The 21,565-nt window shown below is 33.7% G+C and overlaps 1 long non-coding RNA gene across 3 annotated transcripts; it reads right to left on the bottom strand.

Moving 5' to 3' along the window:
* Positions 1–4,542: 4,542 nt before the first annotated feature.
* Positions 4,543–21,264, bottom strand: LOC145255861 (uncharacterized). 3 transcript variants are annotated; one of them, XR_013863911.1, is made up of 3 exons: positions 20,933–21,264; positions 20,274–20,425; positions 4,543–8,042 (listed from the first exon to the last, which is right to left on the bottom strand). It is a non-coding gene; the product is annotated as an uncharacterized LOC145255861 (long non-coding RNA). The 3 variants fall into 3 exon arrangements; XR_013863912.1 differs by lacking the exons at positions 4,543–8,042; positions 20,933–21,264 and adding exons at positions 14,932–15,290; positions 17,570–17,682 and having other exon boundaries at positions 20,274–20,860; XR_013863910.1 differs by lacking the exon at positions 20,933–21,264 and having other exon boundaries at positions 20,274–20,860.
* Between the last annotated feature and the right edge of the window lie 301 nt (positions 21,265–21,565).

The following is a 21,565-nucleotide window of genomic DNA, read 5'->3' as shown; positions in this document are numbered from 1 at the left end:
AATGACAGTTCCGAAAACAGAAATCCAAGGTACTCACTAAGACAGAAAACCACCCACTTATTACAAAGATTACGTCACTAGCAATAACTTAAGTTATGAAGATGAAGAATGTATAAATTCTTGTGAAAATAAAACTATCCCTGGATCATATTATGAAGCCATAAATTCACTGGAAGCTGATAAATGGAAATTGGCAATGGAAAAGAAGATGAATTCCTTAAAGGAAAACAACACTTTCACTCTGACAACCCTCCCTGAATACAAAAATGTAGTTGAGGGGAAATGGGTGTATAATACAAAAAAGGTGACAAAAATAACGAAGAATACAAATCTAGATATGTTGCCAAGGTGTACAGTCAGATAAAAGCCATAGACTACCATGAAACATATGCACCCACCACAAAAATGACCACTATCCGAATTCTAATGCAATTTGCTGTGCAATATGATTTGATAATTCACCAGATGGATGTCAAATCAGCATACCTAAACGCCAAAATAGACTGTGATATTTTCACCCAACAACCCAAAGGATACATTGCTCCAGGCAATGATGGGCTTGTTTGAAAATTAAACAAATCACTCTATGGCCTAAAACAGAGCGGTAAAAATTGGAACGATCTACTGAGTAAAGAACTTCTACAAGAAAAATTTAATAAAATCACTATCGACCCATGCATGTTTGAAAAAGTTGATAAATTAAAAGAATTATTATTCTTGTATGGGTTGATGATATCTTGATTGCCGCAAATAACTTAGACACAGTAACGGAAATCAAGACCCTACTCAAACAAAAGTTTGACATGAAAGATTTAGGTCAAATCTCAAGATTTCTTGGTGTGGACTAGTCAAACCAAATGAAATAGAAATGAATCAACGGACACATACTGAGAAAGTATTAGAAAATTTTAATATGCTAGATTGCAAACCCAGACTAACACCCTATGAACAGAAATTAACTTTCTCTAAGGAAGCAAAATCCTTTGATTCCAAAAGGTACAGAGAGGCTATAGGAAGCCTGGTTTACTTATCCACTTGCACCAGACTCGATATTTCATGGGTCGTAAATAAATTATCACAGTACAACCAAACCCCCACAATTGAACACTGGAATGCAGTGAAGCATGTATTCAGGTATCTAAAAGGGACTTTAAATTTTTGTTTATTTTTCAGGAAATGTGAAGGCGACCTGAAGTTAACAGGATTTACTGATGCTGATTGGGGAAGCTCTGAAGACAGAAAAAGTACATTGGGGTATTTTTTTTCCTTAAATGAAGAAGGACCTGTTATTGCCTGGAAAAGTAAAAAGCAGTCTACTGTATCTACATGTGAGGCTGAATATACGGCAATGACACCTGCCATATAGGAAGCACAATATGTACTGGACTTAATAAACGATCTGAACAATACAAAAGAATGTAAGCAAGCAACAATATATTCTGACAACCAGAGCGCAATCTGCATCTCAAAAAAATCTATCACTAATCAGCGGGTAAAACACATAGGCATGAAATATCACGACATACGGGACAAAATAAACAATGGTACAATCGAACTGAACTATGTGCCTACCGACAAAAATACGGCAGATTCACAAACCCCCTGGCAAGGACCCGCATGAACTGTGTAAAATTAAAATTATCAGGATGTAAAGTTTAAGCAGGGGTGTTAAGAGAGTAAACTTAGCATACTGAGTTATGCCCCTTTGGTTTGGGAACTCTCCCCGTAAGGAATCATGGTTGTTCCTTTTCGGTGTTAATCTTCTTAAAATAAAGACGTTGATAACGTATCTCCGCATGTGGACCTAAGGACCTTCCTTCTTTTACTTCCACATACATTTAACATGTCTAATTTAACATAAGTAATGAAATTATTATATTCACGTATAACTTTGTTATTTATCCAATATTATTGATGAACAATCGTTGTTTTTTTTTTTAAATATTTTAGTCTATAAAGTGTGCATATAAACTAATAAAATTGAAGTTCTCCAATTGCATTCTCTTTGTATAGTGAATTTTATTGTATATGATATTGTACTACTTGTGTAGTACTGTAAGATTTAAACAATTTTTAATTTGTATTTATTTTCTTATAATGAAAATTGTTCTATAAGTATTAGTAAGTTGATCATTGTAACTAGCAACTTATTAGCTTAGATACTACCCAATGAAAAAGAATAACTGTTGATATCTACATTTATTTCTATAACGAATTAAAATAAAACGATTATCTTATTTTATTTAGAATTATTGATGACAAATTATTGAAAAGGCATGAATAATTTAGTTTGTGAAGTAATGATAACAACGAAACTGCATCTCCAAAACAAGACTAAACGACTTATTAAACGAAACTTAAGACAAGTTTAATTTGAAATAAAAAGTTTTATTTTTTGGAAATATTCTGTATTAGATAGTTTTTATAGTATGTGTGATTTATAAAAACATCATAAAAAAGTATTAAGTGCAAATAAAGACGAATTTTGTTATTTTTATAATTTTATATAGATATATTTATAGTGGAACACGATGAGATGATAAATGATATTTAGAAACAACAATCACTACATTTAATTAAAATTACAGCGATCAAAACAACCAAAGCTAAAAAAAAAAACATGGTTTCAAAATGATTGTCTTTTTGAATATGTTCGGAAAAAAGAAGATAGTCACACCACCAATCCTTTGCAGTGGTTATAAGAACTATGCAATTAAGGACGACCATTAGCCACATTGTTATTATTACTGAAACTAACACATTGTGCCTGTGTATGTAAGCTTCTACTGATACTAGAATTGTGCGAATCTGTTTCCTACAAAACTTCTTCTCCAGATATGCTTAAAAAAAGTGAAAGCAGCGTGAACAGGTATGCATGACAAAGCAGGGTTTTTTCATGAAGAAAAAATAAAAAAATTAGGAAGTGTCAAAGTCTGCATACTTGCAAGGTTAATATACATGACGGCCACTACTTGTTATGACACGATCAGGTTCAGATTGAGGATTGAGTGATACTAGGTTATGGATCAGAAAAACTGATTGTATTAGGCAAGGAAACTGATCAATTTCCCCAAAAGGCAGGTTTGAACGATCTGTTGCAAGCAAGTTCCATTTCCTATTGCAGTCGATACAGTATTTCACAGAATGTTCCCAAATTAAGCATGGTACGTCATAAAGTGGCTGACGAGTCAACACGAACTAAAACAAACTTTGTGGGATGAAGGTCAGGCTGCTGAAAACCTCGATTTTGAGTAGAAATTATTCGATTACGAAAAAATGCTACCGTTTTATTGTTTATCATTGTTATTATTTTGGAAAATAGAATACAATGTAGTACTATAAAAATGTATGAGGTTTGAAATGTTTAAAAAGTTCTTACAAACCTGCCTTGGACCAAAAATGAATGAAGAAAAAAGAAATAAAAAATGAATGAAGAAAAAAGAAATAAAATGAAAAATGAATACAATGTAGTACTATAAAAATGTATGAGGTTTGAAATGTTTAAAAAGTTCTTACAAACCTGCCTTGGACCAAAAATGAATGAAGAAAAAAGAAATAAAAAATGAATGAAGAAAAAAGAAATAAAATGAATGAAGAAAAAAGAAATAAAAATGGCCGCCTTATCTCTAAGGAATTTTGACAGTAGTGTGTCAAATCTAACAATTGAAACTTAACTAATTTAACCACAATATATTACGTTATTAATTTTTTTTTATTGATTTCTTGTTGTTTATAGAAAAATATAATACAATGTTTTTTATATATTTGTTAAAGAATAGGATACAATGTTTTTAAACAATTTGAATCCAGTGACACACACAGAAAACTTTTTCAAGGCAGGCGCGCAAGTGAATAAAGGGTAAAATATAGTAATGAACATAAAGTTTGTTGTACTTGTGGGGAGCTTGGTCGACATTCACCGATGCCTGGTATTACAATTGTAATGTGAGCATAGGTAAATGTTTCCCAATCTCCAACAAAAATATGAAAATAAAAGGTTGTCAGAAATGGCATTAAAACAAAGACGAATTTTAAAAGTTCAACATGATTCTTTTATTTAACAATATAAGAAAGGCGAATGATGTGATTGTGTTGATGCATTTTTATTTGTGCGTGTGCTGATTTAGCACGAGAGTCATGAAAGTGATAAAGCTAAAATGTTCAGGAAAGGAGTATTTTGACAATAAAGTTAATGTTTGTAACATCTTGTATGGTCGCTAGGACTCTATATGTATTTGTATTTAGTCTGATAGGTTTTGTGAAGAGTTCGTTGATAGAGAGAAAAGTGTTCCATGTAGATAGATAGAATTGACACATTGCCGGCTGGTGAAGGAGACGATAGTTCCGTGTTCGTGCATCCACGTGTTTTCAGCAGTAATCGTCGGAACAAAAGAGAAAGGAAAGACAAAATCCCCAGTGTGTTGACGTGGGTGAGTACGAGTTGTATTGATGTATATTCTTCAGCGTGACAAAAAATGTTCGTTTCAGGGTACCGCAGTGGCGCAGTACCGCACGTGGAAACAAATAGTAGTGAGAAGAGAAGTTTGTTTTGTATTCACGTTAGGCCTGGGAGGGGGGGGGGGGCAAAGCCCCCGACGATGTTTGCTGTTGGGCAGACCAGGTAGAAAAAGAGTTAATGGTTTCAGGTTTAGCCTTTTATATACTCTGTCATGTGATAGCGAGCTGGATTGTGATTGGACAAGCCAGGCGGAAATGAATTTCAAATATCGAAGTTGTGAGATGTAGCTCTGCTTGTTAGTAAAGGCTGTTGGCTGCTACTAGTTTTTACGATCGTGAAAATTGCGTGTGTGTAAACCACGGATGTACGCGGAACCAAAATGTTGCTTGTACAATCACTTAATATTTGTAGCGAGTCACTACATACTGATCACGAGGACAAGGGAATTTATTTAAGGAAAAATATTTATTATTTATATATAACTGCATATGATTACTACAATATGTTATTTACCAGTGTTATGGTTTTTGTGTCCTAGTCTAGGTGTAACGGAAGGCTGCAAACATATTAATTAGAAATAAAAAGATTTAAAAAAAGATAATTTGGAAAAAGAAATTTATTACAAAGAAAAAGAAAACAATATAACTAACTATAAATAGCAATCGTCTGTTATTTATAGTTGTCACTAGAGAATGTTCTAGATAAAACAGAAAAGAATACTTTTCTGTTCCATCTTTTGAAAATCTCCAGAGACGCTAAAAAAAGGTTTTACATTCAAATTTTTAAGTAATACTTTTTATATTATTTTATATAATCTTTTATTTTTATTTCTTTTTAATCAAGTAATTTATTATATTTTATATTATTATATAATATTTTAAGCATTTCCACCTTGTTATAATTATCAATTATATTAACAACTATTTTTATTATATTTTATTTATATTATATGTTATTATTTGGACAATTAATATTATTATAATTAATTACTCTTATTATATTTCATTCCTATTACATGTTATCGCTTGGATAACTAATATTATCCCTCATGTAAAAAATCACAACTTCTTCACATCTTAAGAGGAAAATATGTCCTCTTGTGACAACCAGATCTTATTTTATATTTATTAGAGAAGCTTTTTGTATGCCATTTCTTTGAATTTGGTACACTTTTTCAATTGTTGGCAACAAGATATCAGATAACTACTCCTCACTGCACAGATTGCGCAGCGTTGTATTCACCAGCTTAAGTTTACAGAAAGTCATTTCTATTGTTGCAGTTATATAGTGGCAACAATTTTTAAGAATTTAAGCATTATTGGAAATGCCACCTGGACATTGTTTTCTTTCATCAAGTTCAGCAGTGTAGCTGCAGTGTTCTGTGGCAGGCATGAAAATAAAGAAAAGAATATCTTCAATTCAAACTGTAGCATGTCTTTCTTCTAGCTCATAAAATTGGCATAACTTTTGTAATGACGTAAATGCTTCTTCATTCACAGGTTCTTTCCAATTATCTTGGACTATCATGCAATGGAAGCTATTTAGGATACCACATCTTGTGTTGTCTCTACTTTTAAATCTTCTGTGACATTTTATCTAAAAACACATAACATACTCTCACAGGGGAGTAGTCATGTAAGGTTTGGTATGGCTGGTCTTCCATAGTAGATGTAATACTATATTTGTATCTTACATGCATTTTTCTTCTGCCTTGTCCAGAAATCACAGAGGAAAGGTCGATAGCTATTGATTCAGCTCTCTCTTTAATCTGCTGAAACTTTTCATAATTTTTTCATTCTCTCAAGCTCTGCAGCACTATATCCAGAATCATATTGGAGGCAACTAAATCATCTTTTTGGTGTAGTATATTAGATGCATAGGCAGTTTCTTGAAAAACTGGGATAGCAAACTCAAGATAAACAAAGAATTCAAAGTTAATACTTTTCAGCAATATTGAGGCATCCACCAGGAGGATCTTTTCTACAATGTCTTCTAAAACTTCCCCGGGGATCGAATGACCTTATTCCTGGTTCTAAGAGCTTATTCTATGCAAACTCATCTATTGTCAGATAAATTTTGAAGGTCAAGTATGCGGTCTTCTGGAAACATCCATGAATGCAGAATGACGTTTTGAAGAGTTAGCAACAAATGCATACAGTTTTTCCACCAAACAAAAAAAAAAAGTTACAAAGTGAATATTTGATTTGACAACTTTCGACTAAGACTAGATTTAGGCAGTGGGTATGGCAGTGTACATAGAATGTGTTTGGGTTCTGTCTCTGGAATCTGGACAGCAATCCATTGTATATTCCACTCATATTTGGTGTGCGATCATATCTTTGTCTACGCATATGATCTATGTTCAGGTTATTTGTGTTAAGCATAGACATCACTTCATTCTCTGGTGCCTCACCAGTTGTTGATTACATAATGAATACGTGCAAGAAATGTTCTTTTATTTTGAAGTCATGTACATATCTCATAACGAAAGAGACCTGTTCTGTATGTGATACATCAGTTATTTTATTCATGAGGATAGAAATCTTGCTTTTGGGAATTTCGTTTAATATTAGTCTTGTAAGTGAAATGGCCAAAGCCTTGACCAGATAATTGTGAGTTCTGTTTAAAAGTAATGACACTTAGTGTCTTTTCAGTTTTCCTTAAGTATATCAAGATGCAGTTTAACCGTACTATCATATTTACTAAGAATCTCCTAGGTTTTCATGTGTACAGCATTCTATGTTGTGCCTAAATGGTAAACTTTGTCTTGCCAGATATAGAGTGATGGAAATCAACTTACATACAATTTGTCAGTTTCTTTGCTTCCTCTTGTCTCTAGCAACTTGTAACTTATGATCAGTTGTTTCTAAAGCAATACCAAATGCTTGGTTTTGGAAGCTTTGCTTACCAAATCATACCAATAATGTAAGATTCTTAAGTAATGTGCTCCTTTATTTTATCTAAAGCTGTCCTCAAACGGTTTATAGCCTCTAATTTCTAAGCTGCTTGGCCACCATACTTTCCTTCGTTCACAAAGAGACGACAGCTGAAGCAAAAATATAGCACCCTTCTGAGGTGAATACCCTAACCAAGAGTCTTATTTCATACCATTTCTTCTGAAGATTGCATCCTAAATTTTTTGGATATAAAATAACTGGTTGACATGGGCCATAATTATTGCAAGGTCTGATGAAAGACTCACTAATATGTATCTTATAAGTAATAACATGAGCAGGATCATTTGGATACTGTAATTCAGGCTAGTATGGAAAATGGCTCTTCAGCTTCTAACACTTCTGCTTTCACATCCATCTGAGGTTCCTGTGGAGCAAGTTGTTGCTCAAGGTCATATGCTTTGCTTGCTTCATTTGGCTCATCCACTGCTTCCATAGTTCAGCTTTTGACTCTTCACACTCCTGAGTCTCCTACCAGTCCTCCACTTGCCTTGATATTGAAGCTGCTACTCTAGGCTTCAGTTAGTCATAAAGAGTTCTGCTACCTTTGACAGCATCATGTCTGTTCCATTCTTGCTCCGTTTTCTTTTCTTCTATGGCATAGTGTAGATGATTAGTTTTATCAGAACCTTGAAAGAAATCATTATTATAAAAATGTAGGTGATCGAAGTAGAAACTGATACTTTTGCTGAATATAACCAAAAAGAAACAACAAAACGCCTTATATCAAATGCAGTAGAATTTACCGATCTACCAACCTGCATACTTTTAAAATGCTGAAACTTCAGTTTTTATTTCAATTTTTAAATCTATCTGTACCACACACCGAAACAAATGGGTGCTTGGCATTAAACTATTAGGGTTTCATTATCCTAGAGGAGAATTATTTCAGTCTCCAAAATACCAGCCTTATTCTCTAATATCTACTTAAAAGTATCTCTAAAATACCAATAAATTTAATTTTAGGCATAACTCTAAAACTACACTTTGATTCCAAGTGTATAGTTAGGAGGGAAGGGAAAGACAACAAGACAGGTTAGTTAATCTCGATAAGCGACATACATGTGTACTTTTATTGGATCCACCATGACAGTCTTTCTTCTCAGGTCAAGGGTACATAACTCGGTATTATGTTTACATGTCATTTTTTTTATTTATCTATTTTTTTTTACCCAAGCTGAAAGTCCTTAAATCTAAAAGGTAATCGTCTGTTACGGACAGATCTAGACCTAGCTTTAGATCTTTCGTTCTGTATTATATCTGTCATTTTCAGGAGTTCGCTCTTTCTTTGAGTACCTAGTGTGGAAGGCTGGATGGGGTTATTTGTATTTGAGGGTGTTATTGGCTGTCTGGGTGTACTGGGTTTGGCATTGTAGGTGATTTTGGGGAATGGATCCTGATTCTGTTGTTTGGTAGGTCATCTGGTAGGGTGTCATCATGAGCAAGGTTGCGGCTATCTGTGCTTATTTTGCGAAGGTAACAGCGGTTTCAGAGTGTGGTTCTTCTGCTGCCATCAACTAATATGCGGTAGTCTGTGGGGGAGAGTTTCAACAATCGTGCCAGTGTTGTCCCAGCACAGGGGTTTGTGCCCATGTTGGTTTTGAATTGACACATGTTCTACGGATGTTCCTGGGATTTTTTATTTCATCCAAGCAATGATTATTGAATATCAGCACAAGGGGTTTGTTGTCAATAGCAAGTATCAGGTGGGGGCAGCCTAAAACAAACATTTTGCAGCTTTCCAATCCAAACTTTAATAGCTAAAGCTTCCCCTTCAATTGGTGCATACTGGTTTTCAGCAGGTCTAGTGAGTGAGCCAGCATATACAACTTTCCAATGTCCTGGCCCACAAAGGTGGTCCATTGTGGATGGGCATGCACAATGTTTTTGGAGTAGGGTAAATCCTATTCCTACTTGACTCCAGTCTGTACTCAGACATGTTGAGCGATTTATTTAAAATGTTCGAACGCCATCCCGGTTGCTTTCTAGGATTGTTTCCTTGGATTGCTGGAAGAGTTGTTCCAATGTATCGTCCTGGAAAACCTGCTGTTATGTTTCAGTTGTTCTCTGAAGGGTGACATGATGGGTGCTTGGGCAAACGCATATGAAACTTGGTTAATCAGACCAAAGATCTAACTCCTGTAATGTTTGTCAATGATGGGAAGTTTCTGATGCCCTCAAGTAATTTTTGAGATGGTTTGTACCCTGTTAGGCTGATGTCGAAGCCAGCAAAGTGTACATTGTCTTTTGCAAATTGAAATTTTTCTAGGTTAAATACTTTTCCATTTTCAGCACATAGTATGATGTATCTAATGGTGTGCCAAAAGGACAGTGCCATATCATCATCCCACAAGATAGAGTTATCCACACAGCGAGCCACACGAGGGAAACCTTCTGAAATGGTGTCAAATCTCTTTGTGAAACCATCATTGAATGCCTGGAAACCTTGGAGGGCTCACAAATACCTGTATCTGGCCCATTCTGTTATGAAAGTGGTGGCATCCCGTGTTTTTACAGCCAGAGGAACACTGTGGGATCCATTCCAGGCATCCAGAATAGTTTTCTTTTTTCCTGGGGGTATCGTGTTGACAAGATTGAATGGAGAGGGTGTGTGGTATGTTTCTCGTCTTGTCGCTACATTTAAATTTTGGAAGTCGACTGTTCTACATGGGCTGCCATCTTCTTTGGGCACTGTGATCATTCTCGAACATCATGTTGTTGATGTTCCTGGTGGCACTGGTTCAATGATGTTCAGTGCTACATCTGCATCAAGCTGGGATTTGACTACCTCTTTCCAGTGGTGGGGACAGGGCGTGGTTTGTGAACAGCCTTAGGTTGGTGGTTGTTGAGGAATGTGATAGTAAGCAGTTCTCCAGTCATAGTCTGCAATTTCTGGTGCGTACATGTATTAAATGCACTGCTGGAACAGTGGCATTCGATCCAGCTTTCTATCACTCCTCGATATTCAGGTGTGGCAGGAAATGGCAGCTTGTCTGGTAGTGGTGGGCATGGTCATCTGTATGGGCATCCGTAAGGGGCTAACATTTGGTCAGTTGGCTATCAGACTACTAAGTTGTGCTGGAAAGTCGTTGTTGATAATTTTTAGTTTTTTTAGGGGCGTTTGTGATATATACAGGCCTTTAATCCATGGGCTGATGTATATCACCTCCGAACATGCTGCCTTACCGAATGACATCATGGCAATTAAGGCCCACATGATGGGCAGGTTGTCATCATTAACGGCATGTAACTGGTGCCTAGTGCGCAGCAAATGTTCAGAAGTGCACCCAAGATTGTTTACACACCAGCAGCTGTACTTGTCTGAGCTCCCGTGTCTGCCAAAGCGGATAATTGGACGGGAAGGTGTTTCATATTTGTATGTCTGAATCGTCCGAGGTGTTGGTGGCCTTTGTATCTAATGTGATGGTAATATTGAAAAATGGAGGTGGCTCTAGTCGGCCTGGTGTGAACTTGTTGTTGGTCCATGCACCATGTGGGATTCCCTCTTCTTCCTCTAGTCATTCAGGTTGCACAGTCATTGTCGACATGAATGAAGAATCTTCATCCTGGCTGTCATTTGGGTAGTCTCCCATTATGGCGTTTGACGATGCTGTGCCGTGGCATGTAGTTGAGAAGTGGTTCTCTTTGGCACATTTGTGGCATGATTTGCTCCAAGCGGGGCATTGTCTTCATCCTTTTGGGTGTGTCTTGTGGCCATAACTTTTGCATTTGCCATCATTATGTTTCATCTTATTAGGAACACTGACTTCTACTAAAGTGGCTTCCTTCTCCCCTTTATCCCATATAACTGATCATAGTGGAGCAATCCTTCTTTTAACCAGCTTATAGAGCCTTCTTTATCTATATAATCTTGGAGTAATTCTTCTAGAAAATACTTGGCACGTTGTTGATTGGCCCATTCTTCAAATTTTTTATCATGGAAGGTTTTAGTGTATTTCTGGCGACTCTTTAGAGCTATTTCCATAACAGATTTCTGTTCTGCTTCTGTCTCATTTGTAAGACAATCTTGGCCAAAATGTTTGGCCAGTTTTCTGATGGAGGTAATTCTACTGGCTCTTGTTTCATAATGTTGATATACCATCTTCAGAGTTGGATTTTGGGAGCTCATCAGATATTGCCTAATGCTCAAAATAGTTGCATGATGTTGATGGTTAATCTCTGAGAACCCCATACCTCCTGTCCATCTGAGTAGATACATTCTAGGTAGACACTGGTTTCTGTATATTACTTTGTACATTGTCAACATTTTCTGTGTCCTAGTGTCTAGCCATGTTTATGTCTTTTTGTGGCCAGTAGACAATGCCAACGCTATGTTACAACAGGCATGGTTAGTTTGTTAATTGGAGTTATTTTGTTTTTGCCTGTAACTTCTGTTTTACACATCTTCTTGACTCAGTGTATGTATTCATTGCCAGTTTTTTCTCTCATCTTGGCTTGTTGTGTAGTATCATTTTCTTCTATGCCAAGGTATTTGTATTTTTCTAGCTCGTCTAAGTCCTTGATGTCTGCATCCAGCTGTATATTTTCAGTTTGGATCTTCTTAGATTTTATGGGGCATTTAGCACATTTGTTCAGTCCAAATTTCATGCCAATATCTCTGAAGTTATGCACGAACTGCAAGAGTTCACTCAAGTTGGCATCTGAGCTGGCATACAGCTTGAAGTCATCCATGAAAGCAAGTGGTTGATTCTTTTGTTTGGATCTTGTCAGTGGCCCTGGCTCAGATTATAAGTACATCTGTTTTTATTCAATAGTTTGCCTAATTCAATAGTTTGCTTAATGGATCTATCACCAAGCAGAAAGAAGAAGGGATAAACTATCTCTTTGAAATATTCCTCATCTGATGTTCACGTCAGAGATCATTACAGTTCCATTTATGTGGCTTAATGTCATGGTTGTTTGCCACATTTTTATTTGTGTAGCCATGATTTGTTTAACAAGCTTACCTTATATAAATCAAGGCACCCTAGAAGCCATGTGTGTGACACACTATCATATGCATTTTAATAGTCAATCCACACAATGCTTAGATTCCTCTGTCTCTTTATAGTCTTCAAGGATGGTCTTATTAATCAACAGCTGGTCCTCGGTGCCTAAACATTTCCTCCTACACCCTGCTTGTTCGTTTTCAAGGTATGCTCCAGAGGAGAGGTGTTTGTAGATTTTGTCTGCAATCAGGCCATTGAAGAGCTTGTAAGTTGTAGTGAAACAGCAGATGGGCCTGTATTTACAAGGACATGTGGTTTCATGTGTTTTGGGTATAAAGTTTGTATCTTTTTAATAGCCATGCTGGCATGGATTCCTTATTCCTCAATATTCTGGTGAAGCACTTGTTATAATGTCTATGTAGTGGTTATAGTTGTTCCAGCCAGAAATTGGGTAGGTTATGTATGCCAGGTGTTTTGTAATTCTGGAATCTATTGAGCTTTTGTTTTAGAATTTCAGTCGTAATTTCTGGTTCTGGAATTTCGGGTTTGTATTCATTGTTTTTAGCATTATCTTGGATCAATTTAGCCTCTTAATTGTAGGTAACCTCATTTTCAAAGAGAGGCCTCCAATAATTCTCCAGTACTTGCTTTTCTACCATTATTGTGTCTCTTATCATTATTTTTTGACGTGTGAGTTCTCATGTTTCACTAAACTTTATTTTTGAGGAGAAGAATAGCCACATACTACACAAAAATGTGGCTTTTCTCTTTTCTTTTCTTTTGAATCAGTCTAACTTGTCAGAAATCAAAGGGCCCACTACAAAAGGCTAACACTTGAGCTCTATATGAGATCTATAGATATTCGAATGTTCCATTAAATTTCTTTATCTCTCAAACACTGAGTTATTTTTCCTTTTTTTATTTTACTTTTGTTAGTTTAAAGAGATCAAGGGGCTCCTTCCTGGTCTAACACTTGATTCTATTACAGTTTAAATTTATATCTGAGGGCTCTTTTAAGAATAGACACTGTTCCCTTTATGGCTGCTATCTGTATTTCTTTACAGTTTGGTTTTCCAGGGATTGCTTCTAAGTATTTTTAAGGTTCTTTTTTATTAGGCCAGTTGCTCCTGTCACAACTAGTATAATGTTTATTTCTTTCAGAGACCATGTTGTTTTTAGATCATTTTTTATGTCCTGATATTTTATCTTTTCCCGTTTTGCTCTATTAAGGCCAAAGTCATTTGGAACTGTGACGTCGATAATGAGTGCAGTCCTTTCGGGCTTGTTCCATATTACTATATCTGGCTTGATGGCCTTGTCTTTTATGTATCTACCTGTCTGTATGTCTTCATCGTAGAACACTATCACTTTTCCATTTGATGTTATTTGTGATGGTTCATGTTCCCAGATGTTCGACGACCTATCTAGTTGAATCTCTCCACAGATCTTCCAATATAAGTATCTACATACTTTGTTGTGGTGAGCAGTGTAATAACCATCGGCTAGAAGGATCTTGCATCCAGACATTAGGTGGCTTGGGCTTTCAACAGCTGAGTGACAGAATCTGCATTGGTCGGTTTTTTGTAAACCAGCCATTTTCTTAAATCCATTTGTGAGTAAGCCTTGAGTAAGCTTTAATTAATTTTTCTTCATCAAATGGAAATTTGTCACTTTCCCAGTGTGAGTTCTCATATGTTTCACTAAATCTGATTTTCGAGAACAAGAATATCTACACACATCACAAGTATGTGGCTTTTCTCCCGTGTGAGTTCTCATATGTATCATTAAAGTTGATTTTTCAGAACAAGAATATCCACACACTACACAAGAATGTGGCTTTTCCCCAGTGTGAGTTCTCATATGTTTCACTAAATGTGACTTAACAGAACAAGAATATCCACACACTTCACAAGAATATGGCTTTTCCCCAGTGTGAGTTCGCATATGTGTCACTAAATGTGATTTAACAGAACAAGAATATCCACACACTACACAAGAATATGGCTTTTCCCCAGTGTGAGTTCTCATATGTTTCACTAAATTTGATTTTTCAGAACAAGAATATCCACACACCTCACAAGAATGTGGTTTCTCCCCAGTGTGAGTTCTCATATGTGTTACTAGATGTGATTTCATAGAAAAAGAACATCCACACATTTCACAAGAATGTGGCTTTTCCCCAGTGTGAGTTCTCATATGCCTCACTAAACTTGATTTAATAGAACAAGAATATCTACACAATTCACAGGAATGTGGCTTTTCCCCAGTGTGAGTTCTCATATGTGTCACTAAATGTGATTTTTGAGAAAAAGAACATCCACACACATTACAGGAATGTGGCTTTTCCCCAGTGTGAGTTTTCATATGTGTCATTAAATTTGATTTTTGAGAAAAAGAATATCCACATACTTTACAGGAATGTGGCTTTTCCCCAGTGTGTACTTGCATGTTTAAATAAAATTAATTTCTGAAGCAAGATTATTAATCTAATGAAAATAAGAGTATTTTATTCTCATATTTTGGTCTAAGTTTATTGATGTTTAAGCTAATGTAAGAAACAGATCCTACTTTAAAAGAATATAATGTTTATTGTGAGTAAATAGGTTTTGTCGAGTTAAATTTGTAAAAGATGTTTCATAGTGCTGTGATTTCTTATACTGACTAAAATATTTTTTCAAATGAATATATTTTTCTGCAGATTGTGATTCTATTCATAACTTAATTTATTTAAACATTAAACACAACATAAATATTGTCTTCGAGATTAATGATGTTGCCACTGTTGAACACAATTTGATGCCCAGTAGTGTTCTGAAAAGCAGATTTTCACAAAGATATCTCTGTTGTTTTCCATGTGAGGCAATAAATGTCTATAGAATAATTTGAAAGTGAGGATTGATTAAAATAAAGGTGTTTGAACAGGAACGTCTGTAAATAAAAAATAAATATCAATATTTAAAATAATTTCGTTCACACATTGGTATTGTTTATTGTTGTCAATAAAATTCATAAAGCATCAATTCATTTAATCTACAATATCATAGTGACATTATAAAAATAACTGAATGTTTTCTAACTTGAGAAAGAACCACCTGATATGCATGTTACTTATGATATAGTTTAGAGACACTTACACTGTGAATTGTTATATGATTATTATTGTGGTGAAAAAAAAGAAATAAACAATATATAAGACTCTTCCGTCATGTTTGACGTATGCTCTGACAATAAAATTCTTCCAGTGTTGCTAGAATTGTTGGGAATATTTCAACCTCGCCAGCAACTTGCATCGTAAAGTACAGCCACTGCAAGTTTAGGTACTGAAATCCTTTGATGAGTAGATTTTGAAACCTTTTCAAATCATGTACTGTCATATGAACTTCTCTTAAGGATCATTTTGGTAGGGAAAATTACATTATAATTCATCTTTGAGACGATTTCATTTTCGTCATAGTTAGACTATTATATTTTGGGCTCTTGTTTTATCTTGCCTCTAATATTATTGATATTTTTCTGATGTATATTTTTCTCTTTCTCTTTCTACTCCTTCCTCTGCCGTTAGAGTTCATTTTCGTTTTCATTATTATCCATCATTTTTTGTTAATTTCTAATCTAAATGTTTTCAAGTCAATCTTTTGTATACCCTTATAGAAGTATTATGCCGACATTTCTCCCCTTGTGATGAGAAGCATTTAGATTCGAAATGGCATGGCCAAAAGCGGTTCTTTTTCATTGTCGTCCTTTTTAATTGATGATTTGATCAAGTTTTATGTAACTTTTAATTTTCATCTTTTTAATTTAATTCATGAATTGCTCTTATTTACCGGATAGAGGTTTATCTTCATAGATTTGTTATTTTAAAGAGAATATATAGTTTAGTTCATTATATATATATATATATATATATATATATATATATATATATATATATATATAATATATATATATATATCTTAATGTAATATTTATAAATCTTAATGTAATGTTAACTATTGTTCAAAGAAAAGGTTTTTTCTTTTTGATTGCTTTGCTCAATCATATACATATATTTATTATACAAAATCATAAAAATATTAACATTTTCTTGCAAGAAGCCTCTTTAATGCTCAAAAGGCACTAATTTGGTTGGAAAAGCTACAGTAATGTTCTAGACATATTTTTTGCATTTATTGTTTTTAGTTTTTGTTTCTGTCTTATATGTTTCTACATTTGTCAATCCTATTATGCCAATTTTAGTTTGATGAAAACCATCCATTCATTTCTAATTCATCTAAACATTACCATTATTTGTGACTACATGTGTTTAACTTATTGGTGTGTTCTATGTTTTCATATGTAAAAATTAACACAAACAAATATCTAAATTACTAATTATCAATTAGCCTGGTCATTGTTGGCCTTTAAAGTGTTGGCATATATGATAGTGTCATCTTCATATATGTCGATGGATGTGACTTAGAATATAACTGATGAGGATAAGGAAAAGAGTTGGATCCAGAATGGATTCTTTAGGCACACTAGTGTTAATAAATTAAGTTTCAGACTTCTGTCTATCGACGACTTCTTGCAAAACCTATCAGAGAGAAAAGATTTGATAGTGGAGAGAATATTTCTTTATACCTTGTGGAGTAGACTTTTATGCAGGTCGGGTTTGGATATTAAGTTAGAATAGCTTTCATGATGAAATCAGCTAAGGAAACAGTTGAGTTAATGCCAGTTTCACACAAAATAACAGATAAGGTTTTGTGTTTCATAAAGTTGGAAAATAGATTCCTGATGTTAGAGAATGAGCTCGTAGTGGGTGGTTTCATTGGAAGTTGAGTTACTGGGTTTTTGCTTGATTTGTTTGTTGAAATTATTCATACTAAGATTTTGACTTTTGTGGAAGATGTCAGCAAATTTATTAAAAGCAAAGGGGTAGGGAAAGTAATGGAGAGAGAATAGGGACTAGACAATTGAAATTAAAAAAACCTGTAACAGTTCCCACTAATATGGGATGAAAAAAGCTCTACCAGAAACTACTATATGGTCCAGACTCTATACATCAAATCGCAATGCAGCAGTGCCAGTATTTTGCACATCTTCTTTGAGAGTTACACCAAAGTTTGGATCTCTGACTATCAGGTGGATAATGTTGAGGAAAACGTTTACTTCTAGCATGTTTATTAGTTGCAACAAGAATGTAAAAAAAATTGTGTAATACTCACACCAAACTATCCAGCAAATATACGTTTTCTTCTTCTTTTATCAGAAAAATTGCTCATTAATTTGGGATGAGAACTAGGTGAAAATATAGGGGGAATGACGGTTTCATGGCTACCTGAAATGCATTAACAATGCCTTTCATACTCTGGTTTAAAAACAAAAACAAAATAAAAACTAAGTATAACACTTAATATATGTTCATAACTTTTACTTTGAAAGAGAAGGTTGGAAGTAGGTCGACTCATAGTGTCAGGTAGCTTAGAAACAAAAGCTTAGAGAGGGAATCCACATAGTCAAGGGGTGTAGAGAGAAAATAAAAGATTTTAAAGGCAAATAAATGCAATGAAAAGGAACATAAATGTGCTATACCTTGCCAATGCAGTGTTTTTAGAGTAGGTTATGTCCATAGTTTCTTTAATATTTAGCCACATTTTATATAAATGATGCTGACAGCTTTTGAGTATTGATAGGATGAAGTAGACAAGGAAGCGGGATCCATTACTATTTTCCATTCACAAAATGATCAGACAGTATGCATTGTTTGTGTGTATTTCCCTGTTACATAAGTATTGGATTAGACAGACTTACCTAATATTTCTCAGTTGTCATTACTCCTTTTGTCTAAGGTTTATAATGTGCAAACTTCAAAGGTATGAAGTTATTTAATTAGAAGTAAAGTAATTGTTATGAGGAGAGATTAGTATGTTCCTTATGGGTGCAAACATGCTTAAATAGTACATTTATTGTGGTTCTTAACAGAAGTATGGAAGATCAAAGATGCAAGAGAACGACTTAAAGTAAAAAAGAGTTCCTTTTTTACACTAGATAAGGTTATACTATATTTGTCCAACAGTCGCTTATTGTCTACTGACAATGAACAAAACCTGAAAGAGGTAAAGACAACTGTTGCACCAGAATATACTTTCACAGGAATTTTCTGTTCCAAAGTGTCACTCACCTAGATCCATCAATGCCGTAATAACCCCCAAATAGATATTGGAATTAAGCTGGGTTGGATTGTAAATATTTACCATTATTTTTTTCTACATTCAGTTTCTACTAATTGATGATGGCCAATAAATGGGTGCTCATTTTATGCAAACTTAATAAAAGAAAATGATCCACATTCTAAAATCTAAAATATTGGATAAAAGATAAAAAGGCAAACCGAATGATAGGTAAGTGTAGTCAAAAGAACATTTTTTTTTAAATATTAAAACAATTAAATAACGAAAAAGCAATTTTGTCTGACAGTTCGACCAAATTCGAATTAAATTATTTTTTTTCTCAGAAATTACATTTATTTTACTTAGATAAACACATTTTTGACAAAAATCTAAATGTCAAAATGAATAATATATTTTTAAGAGATTTACTTTTAATCAGAAATTCATACTTTTTTATTCATAGGTACGGGCAAAAATGGGCGGGCAAAAATAGGGGGACCTAGTTTTTAAAGCCAATTTATTATAATTTTTTTGTAAGTTTCCGACTACTTTTTGATTGTATTTGAAAGATTAGAGATTAAAGTTAAGATTAAAGTTAATCTTTTAAAAGATAAATATTAGTTTTCTGGGTCTATTTCAAAGATAATTAGTAAAGATAAGTAAGATATTGAATTAAATTTTTTTAAAAAAACACTTTGTTTGTGCAAAAATAACTTAATTAGCCCTCAAAAAGCAAGTAATTTACCGTTTGCCAAAAATACAACAAACTAAAATTTTGTAAACACGATTATAAGGAGGCCCAAAATTTCAGACAATCGAAACGCGGTTTCCAGATGAAGCCATGATATTAAAAGGAGGTAGGGCTAACAGATTTCTTTTATTTTCCCCAAGACGTGCATCCATACATTCCTATTCTAAACGTTTGTATCAATTTTCATCATTTTTTAATTTAATTATTTTTTATGTTCCTGTTTTTAAATTATTATTTTTTTTAATTATTGTTCGAGATTATATAACAATTATGTTACACTGAAAGTTTCACATTCTTGCGAGCAAGGAAATTATTAAAATCTTGCATATAAAAATCATGCGAAATCTGTAATTAAAAAAAAAGTAGAAATATTTTTGCTATTATAATTTTTTTGTGTGAAAATATTAAATAAGCAATGCTTAATTCAATGGTAATATCGGTAGTTCGAGAAATTCATTTTTCTTCGAGTTATATCGAATTCATTAATACGGATTTAGAGGGGTTTTTTCGTAATGTTCCTGTAAAAATTATTATTTTTTTAATGTTACAAATTACGATGCTTTATTTATATATATAAAAAAGCAAAAATAAATTCTTGCGTTTTTTTATTTACTACTGAAAACCATAACTTTACTAAAGGTATTTTTTGTTTAAACAAAATAATACATTTCCCCTCAGATTTAAATAAAAAGAATTAGTTCATTATATTCCGCGATCATTATTTGATAAATACTGAAAATTTCATTAAAAATGGTTAATTTCCTGATTTTGGGTAAATTTTTAAGTAAAGGGAAGGGTCAAAATGTCAACATTTTGAGCATCGGCATTCATTTTGTCCGTACCTATTCACATCTGTTTCCAAGCATGGCCAAATTAATATTATTTATTGGATTGCAATAAAAAATAAACTTATTTTGATGTTTCAGATTGTTTTAAAAATTATATAAATAAGTTCAAAGTTATTGAATGGATATTTTTTTTAATCAAAAAAGAAAAGAAAAAACTTACCTTTCATTTCAGGAATTAAATACGAAAAAAATCGAGATGAATTCGTTGTTTCTTTAGTGTTCAAAACAGAAACTTTGTTCTGTTTGTTAGGATTTTTTTAGTAAATTGATACAACTTTTGTTTTGTGTATCCAATTCATTAACAAATAAAATCTATGAAAATATAAAAAGAACCAAAATTAAAAGATGAAAACACGATTTAAACGTGAAATTATTTAAAAATAAGCTCAACTCCTAAAGAACAATGAATTTAAGTATGCGTAACACGGTGTAATCATTATTTTGTTACTTGTGTAAAAATGTCCGTTTATTAGTTAAGTGTACCGAATTGGGTAATCTCCAAAAATACCGTTAGGGCTTACAACATGGCCGCCAGAAGAGTCAAGAAAAAACTGCGAATAAAATATATAAAACTCGTAATTTCTGTTTTTAAAGTGGGTTGTCAATTTTCTTTATGAAATATACTTCCAAAATAAACTATTACAGTCGTTTAAAACATAATAGAAGTATTATTTTTTATTTTTTAAAAACAATGTTTACAAAATGTCTACGAACGTGCGTAAAAAATAAAAGAATAAATTAAAAAAAAAAAACGGGAGGGGGAGGGGGTAAAGAACAAAATATAAAGGTCTTGTTTCAAAACGAAGAAATTTTACTTACAATAAAGTTGGTTGCAAATTTTTCCCTTTGTGGGCATTAAATTCAAAAACAAAGAACGCCAAAGTAACGTAGAGAAAACACACTCGCTATATTGCAGAAACACAAAACAAAAATGCTCGTTCTTCTATATAAAGCAATGTTTTAAAGGAAGGGCCATCTCTCCGTAGCAGTGTCTAATAAAAGTTGAAAAGAGATCCGCCTCGTCGCGTCTACTGTATTGTACAGAGTTCTTCTTGCAGGGAAAGGCTTTAGGATTCACGCTCAGCTGATGGGATGCACGTGCACGTCCTCCTGCCTAGCTGGTGAATTCGAAAAGGTAGGTTTCTTATCCTGGACCTCAGCACAATGGGGCTACCAGTGTTTTATTAAAAAAATCGTAGTAGTTTCGTACAAAAAAAGGGTACAAAACCAAATCCAATAAAACAATAAATATAAATATAAATCATGAACCAGCATAAAATATAAATATATACACAGGGAGCGAGGTATACAATTGTTGGTGTAAAAATAGAAAACTTCCAACAATATATATATATATATATATATATATATATATATATATATATATATATATATATATATATATATACTTGTTTATTGTTATATAAACATGCTCACATCCCGCTGCTACAA

Source organism: Euprymna scolopes, chromosome 31, assembly GCF_053919585.1.
Source record: "Euprymna scolopes isolate OS-2025 chromosome 31, ASM5391958v1, whole genome shotgun sequence".
NCBI classification, from domain to species: Eukaryota; Metazoa; Mollusca; class Cephalopoda; order Sepiida; family Sepiolidae; genus Euprymna; species Euprymna scolopes.
Note: the sequence above shows the minus strand (reverse complement) of the source record. Positions and strands in the feature narration are given on the sequence as shown.